The sequence below is a fragment of the Camelus ferus genome, chromosome 31 (genome assembly GCF_009834535.1).
Source record: "Camelus ferus isolate YT-003-E chromosome 31, BCGSAC_Cfer_1.0, whole genome shotgun sequence".
NCBI lineage: Eukaryota > Metazoa > Chordata > Mammalia > Artiodactyla > Camelidae > Camelus > Camelus ferus.
Window position 1 is genome coordinate 12,685,615 of NC_045726.1, and position 10,295 is coordinate 12,695,909.

Here is a 10,295-nt window from a genome sequence, read left to right on the forward strand (position 1 = left end):
GGGCTTTACCTCCAGGACCCCTCCAGCTTCTCCTGGTGAAATGCTGAGAAAGAGCCCCGCCTGGCGCCGGCAAGAAAAGAGGAAGAGTAACAGTTGCGAAATGTGCCTAAAGCCTTCTTCATAACGAAGGCCTACTCTCCAGGGAAAAATAAAACTTCCCCAGAGCCTTGTCACACCTGCGATAAGGCCACTTGTCTCTCTTCCTCACCCTCTAGCTGTCATGATTCACCTGCAGAGGCAAGGCGTTCTAAGAAACACACGTGACGGTGCCCACTTGAGCCCACCTGGTGCCAGGTAGACGGTCATCATGAAGTTCAATCCCTCTGTGACCTACGACTGCAGCAAAACCCACAGACGCCACTTCCATGCCCCTTTGCCCAAGTCTGCCCGGCTCAACAGGAGCACAATGTCTGCTCCATGCCCATTTGCAAGAATGATGAGATCCAGGTGGTCTGGGGACACTACCTAGGTTAACAAATCAGCAACACGGTGCAAGTGATGTACCATCTACACCAAGAGGGTGCAGTATGAGACAGCTAACAGCATGATGACCCACATGAGTATTCATCCGAGCAAAGTGTTTATCACTAGGCTAAAATCGGGGAAAAAAATTCTTGAATGTAAAGCTAAGTCTTGACAAGTTGGAAAAGAGAAAGGTTATGGCATTAAAAAGAAATTATTGAGAAAACGCAGGATTAAATATAATCTGATGTGTAATCACAGTTTAATTGTAGATTTTCAGCTAGTGTGTATTCCTTTGGAATTTTTCAAGATGTCTCTCGAAAGTTTCATTTCGTTACTGTGTTTTTGCAATTTTGATTAACAATCCTAAAAATAAAAATTGGAAATGCTTCCTGAGAAAAAAAATTTGTGAAGGTCACAGCGCAGGGACACAGACCTACTCAAAGAAAGAGATTCAATCATACAATTACAAAATGGTTCTTCTCCCTCACCCCAAATTACCACCACACCAACAGGCCTCCGGTATAATAACAGTGGATTGCAGCTGCTGGTTTTGCAAGACACAGACTCACTCTGAGGAGTAATATTTTGGAAAGAACAAAGTCAACAGGGGAAACAAAAACAAGGACACTAGATTCATCGGAAGACTCTGGCATCTACAGCTATAGTAAACATTAAATCCAACCCACTCCTACCCAGATTAACACAAACTTCACACTAAACGCTTATTTAGCTCACTTCCTGTTCTCCAATACATGATGTCAGGCTTTCAACAAAAATAACAAGGCATGCTACAGAGCAAGACAAGGCAGTTTGAAGGATCAAAGCGAGTATCAGAACTAGACTCAGATATGGCAGAGATGTTGGAATTACCGTACGGAGAATTTAAAATAACTATGATTAATATGCTAAGGGAATTAATGGAAAAAGTGGACACGATGTACAAACAAATGAGTAATATAAGCAGAGAGATGGAAACTCTAAGAAAGAATCAAGAGGGAGTGTTAGAAATCAAAAACACAGAAATGTGGAATGCCTTTGATGGGCTCATCAGTAGGCTGGAAGTGGCTGAGGAAAAAAATCAGTGAGCTTAAAGATAGATTAATAAAAACTTCCCACACTATCAAGGAGGTGGAAAGATAATGTAGATGAGAGGAGGAAAGTTTACCAAATCACACTGTAATTAGTGTACTTGCACTAGTATTTAGTACTAGGACTTGTATCTAATAAGGAGTTCAACTCTTGATTAAAAACCTCTGTGTGGCTTTTCACGTCTGGGCATTGGCAACTACAAAGGCTTTACCAGGCAGACGTCAGGTAGGAAAGTTTCCCTCCTCATATCGGACTTGGTGAAGAGCCGTGCATTGCAGTTTCTGAAGGGAGTGATGTAGTCAAGGACTCAAGCCTCTCTGGCTGGTCATGATGATGCTCTGTGCACATATTAATTCCTAGCCCCATTCCTAGCCCTGGGCAGATCCTCCCAGACACCTCTGCTAAGACCTCCTTATGTAAGAGAGGAAGGGAATACCTTGAAGACACTGCACCCAACTCCAACTCAGTACCCAGTACTTTCATACTCCTTGCCTTTACCCCTCTTCCTCCTCCCAAACCCATGGTCCATAAAACAGCCAGAGGCTTTTTCTGGGGGCTTTCTCAACAGTGAGACAAGCCCCATATCCAGGCTGATCCACAGGACTCTCAAGAGGTGTGTTGTTCCATGGGGAAAAATGAAACATGGGAAGCTGTACTTTCTGATGTCAGCCCCTTGTTTATACCATCTCAGTAAGTGATTAAAGGCTTAACTCTTTCATTTCTGCCTTGCTGCTTTAAATGGCTACTCTGACACCTGGCAGCTGTGCTCTGTCTCTCAGCTCAGCTGCACTCATGAAATCTAAAATACTTCCAACATTTTTTTATAGCTCAATAATAAAACAACAAATAACCCAATTAAAAGATGGTCAAAAGATCTTAAGTTATTTCTCCAAAGAAGATATACAAATGGACAAAAACCACATGAAAAGATGTTGACCATCACTAAACATCAGGAAATTACACAACAAATGAGATTACCACTACATACTAAGACGGCTATAATAAAAATGATACATAATGATGAATTGACAAGGATGTGATGAAACTGGAACCTTCATCCATTGTTGATGTGAATATAATATGGCGCAACGGCTTTGGAAAACAGTCTAGCAATTCTTGAAAATGTTATAATAGAGTTCCCATATGACCCAGCAATTCTACTCTGTTATACATGCAAGAGAGATAAAATGGAATGAAAGATAAATGAAACCTTGCACATAAATGATTACAGCAGCATTATTCATAATAGCTACGTGGTAGAAACAACCTAATGTTTATCAACTGATGAACGGATAAACAAACTGTGGTATATCCATACAATGGAATATTATTCAACAATAAAAATAAGTGAAGTATCATTACTTGCTAAAACACAGATAAACCTTGAAAACATTATACTAAGTGAAAGAGTCACAAAAGACAACAAATTGTGATTCGATATATAGGAAATGTTAAGAATAGGCAAATCTATGCAGGCAGAAATCAGATTATTAGTCGTCTATACCTAGAAGGTAGGAAGGAAGAAAGGATTGAAGAGTGATGTTTACGGTATGTAGGATCTCATTAGGGACCAATGGAAATATTCTAAAACTGACTGTGATGATAGATGTGTTACTCTGTGAAGGTACCCAAAGCCACTGAATTTTATATTTTAGAGTGGTAAATTGTACTTTATCTAAATTATATTTTAACAATGCCATAAAAATAAGTTATACTTAAAGTGTTGAACACTGTATATAATTTCTAAATAAACAAAGATGAAATTATTTAGAAATGTCCCAACAGTATCTCTACATAGTTTAAAATTCATCTAATATATTTTCATCCCTTTTGTACACAGATATCTTTCTAGTTCTTAAGATTGTATTTGATACATAGTGATGTTCAATAAATCTTTAATTAATCAAAAGTTGTTGCATAAGTATAATTAGAATATCAGCAGGAGAAGAAAGTGAGAATAGAAAATGAGAAGCATATAAACTAATAATGGTCCGGCCATTATTTTCCATCCAATAATTAACTTTCCAAGATTAATGAGAGACATAGATCCAGGAAACTCAGAAAGCACCAAACAAGTTAAATACTAAAAAACAAATGAAACCATATCTATGTTAACATATTCAAACTGCAGAAAATCAAAGATAGCTGGGAGGTAGGAGAGTAAGAATTACAGCCTACTTCTTGTCACAAACTGTGCAAGCAAGAAAACAATGGGTTGATATATTTGAAGGGTTGAAGGAAAAAAGCCAACCACATAGATTATCCTTCAAAAATGAAGGATAAATAAAGACTTTCTCAGACAAACAAAAGCTAAGGTCATTCATCACAAATAGAGATGACGCTCAAGAAATATTAAAATAAGTTATTCAGGGAGAAGGCAAATAATATAGATAATTTTATGGGTTGAATTGTGTCCACCACCAAAAAAAAAAAAAAAAAAAAAAAAAAAAGATAGTTTCAAGTTCTAACCCCTAGCACTAAAGAAAGTGATTTTATTTGAAAAGAGGGTCTTTACAAAGGTAATCAAGCTAAAATGAGATCATTATGGTGTAAACCACTGTTATGAGTGCCCTCTTAGAAAGAGGAAGTTTGGACACAGAGAAAGACATGCATAAAGGGGAGACAAAGTAAAGATGTAAAGAGAACGTCATCTACAAGCTGAGGAATGCCTGAAGTTACCATAAATTAGGAGAGAAGCATGGAGCCTCTGCTCTAAATCAACATTGCCAGAATTTTGATTTTGGACTTCTAGCCCCTAAAAATGTGAGACAAAGTTCTGTTTTTCAATCCACTCAGTGTGTAGTACTTTGTTATAGCAGCACAGGAGACTAATACAGATGACAGTAGCAGTAAGTGGAGTGCTGCTGTAACAAATACCTCAAAACGTGGATGTGGCTTTGGAATTTGGTAATGGGTAGAGGCTAGAAGAGTTTAAGGAGTTTGACAGAAAAAGTGTAGGTTAGATTGAAGAGATTATTGTAGAAATGTGACTGTTAAACTTGCTTCTGGTGATATCTCAGACAGAAATGAGGAATATGTTATTGATAATTGGAGGAAAGGTAGTCCTTATCATAAAGTGGCAGAGAACTTGTTTGAATTCCGTTCTGTTGGGCTGCAAGTAAAACTTACAAGTGATGAACTTCAAAGGGAATGTAATAAACTGAAGAAAGACTGTTTAACCAGAATGTGAAGGTGTGGAAATTGTCAATCAATCCATATTGCACAGAATTAAGAAGCATGTCCTGGAGACAACACCAGGGGTATAGCTGGACAACTCTTGGCTAAAGAGACAAGGCATATGACTTGTGGATCCAATTGACCATCTCAGCAGAAACACTTCCAGCTGGACTGAAGGAAATAGAGATGAGATGAAATAAAGGAAGGGTGTCAGACTTCTGGGACTTTACAGGCAGGAAACAGGCAAATTGAGCTATCCGGCTGTGAACATGAGTTATTCTTTAAGAAAAGGGAAGGATGACCTCAAGGGAAGTTCAGGGGCCAGTGGGTCTATCATTGACATGAGAACTCTGGGGTCAAAGGCCCAAGGCCCTTCTCATTTCCAAAAGGTAGGGCCACCTTATGAATTCCAAAGGGTGGGGTTGGTTCCCAGGGACAGAGGAAGCAGAGTCACTACCCAGGGCTGCCACCCCAGGGACCCAGAAGACAAAGCACGGAGAACCAAAGAGGATTCACCTCAAGCCTTAAAATCTAATGAAATTCGTACTGCTAGGTTTCAGACTTGACTTATGATCCCCTTTTCCTTCCATTTTCTTAGTTTTGGAGAGGGATGTCTATTCTACGTCTGCCTCACATTGTAATTTGAAAGTAGATAACTTGCTTGGTTGCATCAATTTCAGAGATGGGAAATCATACCCCAGGTTTCATCCACAAATGAGTCAAGTGATTTAGAAAATAAAGATTTTAGACTTAGAGTTGATAATGAAATGATAAAGATTTGGGGGACACTGGAAGAGGGTGAACAGATTTTGCACATGAGAAGAACATGAATTTGGGAGGGCTATTATAGACAGACTATTATGAGCCGAGTTGTGTACCTATAAAAAGACATGCTGAACCTAAATGTCCATCAACAAATGAATGGATAAAAAAGTGTGGTATATGTATATATAATGGAATATTACTCAGCCATCAAAAGAATAAAATAGTGCCATTTGCAGCAACATGGCTGGACCTAGTGACGATCATATTAAATGAAGTAAGTCACACAGAGAAAGACAAATATATGATAATACTTATATGTGGAATCTTAAAAACAGGGTACAATTTACAAAACAGAAATAGACTCAGACACAGAAAACAAACTTATGGTGACCAAAGGGGAAAGGTGGGGAGGGATAAATTTAGAATTTAGGATTAACAGATATACACCACTATATATAAAATAGATAAACAGCAAGGACCTACTGTATAGCACAGGGAACTATATCCAATATCTTGTAATAACCTATAATGAAAAAGAATCTAAAAAAGAATGTATATTTATATATACATATATGTATAACTGAATCACCTTGCTGTATGCCTGAAACTTTGTAAATCAACTATACTTCAATAAAAAAATAAAAATTTAAAATTAAAAATAAAGACACATTGAAGTCCTAACCCCAGTACCTGAGAATGACCTTATTTGGAACTAGAATCTGTGCAGGGGTAATCAAGGTAAAATGAAGTCATTAGAGTGGGCCCTAATCCAATATAAATGGTGTCCTTATAAAGATGGGAAAACTGGACACAGAGACAGATACATACAGGGAAGATGATGTGAAAATACAAAGAGAATGCCATCTACAAGCCCAGGAATGCCTGAGACTATAAAAAATCAGGAGAAGGGCATGGGGCTCATTCTCCCTCATAGCCTCAGAAGGAACCAATTCTGCAGACACCTTGATTTCAAACCTCCAGAATTGTGAGATAATACATTTTTGTTGTTTAAGCCACCTATTTTATGGCATTTCATTACAGAAGTCCCAGAGACCAATATGGATCAGAAACTTGGATCTACATAAAGAAAGAAACAGCATCAGGGAATGAGTAAGTTAACATAAAATAAAACCTTTATATTTTTCTTACTTTTAATTGACCTAAAAGATAACTGTTTAAAGTGGTAACAGTAACAATGTATTACTAGTAACAATGCTAGTATATGGGTAGGTGAAATAAATGACAACAATGGCATAAAGAATAGGAGGAAAGAATTGGGAATTTTTTATTCTAAGTAAGCTGCACTGAACACGAAGCAGTATACTATTACATGAAGGTGGAAAAGATTAGTTAAAAAATGTACATTATAAACTCTAAACCCAAACACTAAACACATTTTAAAAATACAATTAACATGCTAAGCAAGGAGATAAACTAGAATCATACAAAATTCCCAATTAAAACCAGAGAAGACAGAAAAAGAGGAGAGGTTAAAAAAAAAAGAATAAAAAAATGAATAAGAAGGTGCAGCAAAAAAGAAAAGTTACAAACATCATTGATTGAATCCAACTCTATCAATAACCACTTTAAATGTGCATGGTCTCAACACAGTAATTAGAACACAAAAACTATCAGAGGGGAATAAAAAACCCCACTACCTTACTATCTACTGTCTATAAGAAACCTACTTTAAATATAAGGATTCAAATACATCAAAAATAGGGGGTAGAGAAAGATAGATCATGCTATTCTAACCAAAAGGAAACGGGAGTAGCTATATTAAATTCAGACAAAGCAAACTTCAGAACAAGCAGTATTATCAGGGAGTAACTACTCAGTAGGGGTAAACTTTGTTATATACAATGCTTTTTAGTTCACATTGCCATGCACTGGGGAATAAATCTGGTTTTCTAATTAGGTGATACGTTAGCGAAAAGTCCAAACTGAAACTGTCTTCTCTATTCTAGCATCGACTGTGTCAGGGGCATCTGCTTCTGCTATCAGATATGCAAATCCAAACCCAGAATGAGTATCTCTCCCAGTGAAGACCCGCTGGTATCCACCACAGAGTCAGACATTCCCTTGCCAGCTATGGGTGGGCGCAGCTCACCTTGGTATGAGACCCCTGGCTATGTTTAGTCTCTCACATTCCTGTCGACAAACATAACAATCTTTAGTTACCTGTCAAGTTTCTAAGTGAGACAGTTAAATACAACTTTTTCCTGCCCATCAGTGTGATGCTTGAATGTCTACAGCCACTAACCTTCTGTATCCAAAAATCTACCCTCAAAATGCAAATGAGACATTTACTTTTTGGTTCAAGTAAGCTTAGAAATTGGAAGGGGGCCTTTTAATGAGCAAAAATATATCCCACTTCAGTTGTTCTGTTCAAGTACATATGGTTTTCCATAACAGAGCACCCTAGCTCAGTGTTCCTTTTATTTTCTAGTCATATAAGCCCTCCTTTTCCAGTTACATGACTGGTCCATTAGTCCTGGTCAAAAAAATCCTAGCTGTGGCCGTTAGGTGGCAGTAACAGACTTCTGCCAGAAGCTCCAGTCAGCCGACAAGCAAGTGGCAGAAATTTCCACAATTATCACCACCTTCCTTATTCAGGTCTCTTACCACGTACGAGTAACCTCCAGGGTCTATCAGTTTTTCTAATAGACCTTATTGGACTATGAAAGAAGGAATTTGTGGTCACTGATATCACCGCATATCACAGATGTGCTCTTAAAGCCAAAACTGCTCTCCAGGGTGTCCTATATTGTTTTAAATTAACCACTTGAGTGGGCTTAGCTCATTCTGAAGTTTTCCCATCTAGCATGCCCGATTAAAGTAGGGGAAGGGGCAGACTTGCACAACATCCCTTTCCCAATTATTTGGAAAAGGGAAAGGTCCCCATTCGGACATCACATCCATTACAATGATACGTTCCGTGTAAGAGGGAGGCAATGTGCATAAGCAATTTGTGTTCATAAATCCCCACTTTGAACCATACTTTGACTTGCAAGCCTTCCACACTTACATCATCATATTCTCCTAATGTAATTACAGTGCCCTTAAACGCTTCATGAGCAGGTTTAGGGACCAATGACCAGCAATCGTAATAGTTTTTTCACCACCTATAGGCTACTGGAGCCAGACCAATGCAACGGCCATGGGTCCCTCTCTGGGTCCCTGGCTTGGGCTCTCCCATCACTCAAAGTCTTAGTCCTCTCTTTGCTTTGTACTTTTTCCATTGGCATGGGCTCTGAAGAAATTTTAGACTCCGCTTTTGCGTAATACTCAGATTCTTAATCCATCAAGACTAGGATAAATTGAGTGACTTTCTGTCATTTTATAAAATCTGAGGAATTGGTGCTGGAGCAGGTGTAATCTTTTATAGTGATTCATTAACATTTAGTGACTACTTCATTTATCTCTTCCTTTTTGTGCCATTTTGAATCAACCATAAGACATTTCTGCCTGGTTCAATTGCCCAAGGTTTTTTCCCCATCTCTCGTATTCTTACTGTTCCATTTCCTCTGAATAATCCTTTTTTTTTGTTCCCTCTCATTAAATCTCATTCAGGGGAGCTGAGCAAGGAAATCAGGGGCAGCTTCCCTCACATCCTCTTATCCCCCCAACAACGTAGGCATCGGAGGAGTCCATGAGATTGTAGCTCCCTTTTATCTCAGCATCGGTCATCACCTGAGTCAGAGTCACAGTGTTGGGTACGCATCATCGTACAACCCCTCTAAAGCTACAAGCATTTCCAGCATTTCAGTAGCCTCAGAGTAGCCCACTTACCATCTAAGAGAGGAGCTGGGCAGTGTCACTTTTCAGGGCATATACCATATACTCTTGCCTTTATGCAACTTAACAGAGTGGGAGTTTGCCCCTCTAAACACATCTCTGGGGAAGCTGCAAGACAGTTTAGGATCCTGAGTAAGACTGCACACGGTGTCACCTCTAATCCCTCAAACGCAATTTCCATTTCAAGAGATACTCTGAAAAACACTGCAAAATGTGTCTAAAAATAACTCTTGACCAAATTCCAGTTAACACTAATGCCTTCTGTATACTCCATTCCTCCCCCTTACAGACAGTCGCAGACCCTCGCACGGGGGTTATGGCAGCTTCCCTCTGCTTTCAGTCACTGTAGTTACAACAGATGCGAGCAGCAAGGCACCTCTTCTTGACTGACCTCCCCCCAGTCGGCACCTCGTTACCCGTTTAGCTACTTCCCCGGGCCCGGGATCTACAAATGCTTTTCTGCTCATCAGTGGAAGAAACACTTCTGTAACCTCAGTCTAGAAGTGAGAAGGGAGAAACCAAATGGAAACAGTGTTTTCATTCCCCATGCCTTGCCTCATTTTTCTTTATCCTAAACAATGTCTTAGCCTTTATTATCTAAATTAAAATGTGGGGGAGGGTCATTTCAAATGTCCCATCTGGGTGGCTCACTGGTGTTCAGCTAACTGTATGGTGTTCACCAGTTTGGGTAAGCCACCCGACTGTACACAGTGTACTCACAAAAGGCTTCTATTTAAAGGTAAAGGATGTGGGGCAGCAGGAGACAGAGAATGTAGGGGAGCATCAGAGGTCCAGGTTCGAGAGCCATCATGCAGCCCAAACTCGCCAGGACCCTTTCTCTGAGCACCAGGCAATGGACTGAGCCTCTCGCTTGAACCAGAAGATCTGTGCATGGAATCTTAGGAAGAACCCCCACCCTCACCCGCACCAAAAGCTCTCAGTGGTCCTTTAAGTAATCAAGCCAGGTTATCAAACTGCTTAGGCCAGTTGCAAACCATCAG

The 10,295-nt window shown here is 39.3% G+C and overlaps 1 pseudogene; it reads left to right on the forward strand.

The window, feature by feature from the left end:
- The first annotated feature begins 258 nt into the window (after window positions 1-258).
- Window positions 259-823, forward strand: LOC116660733 (annotated as a pseudogene).
- Window positions 824-10,295: the final 9,472 nt, after the last annotated feature.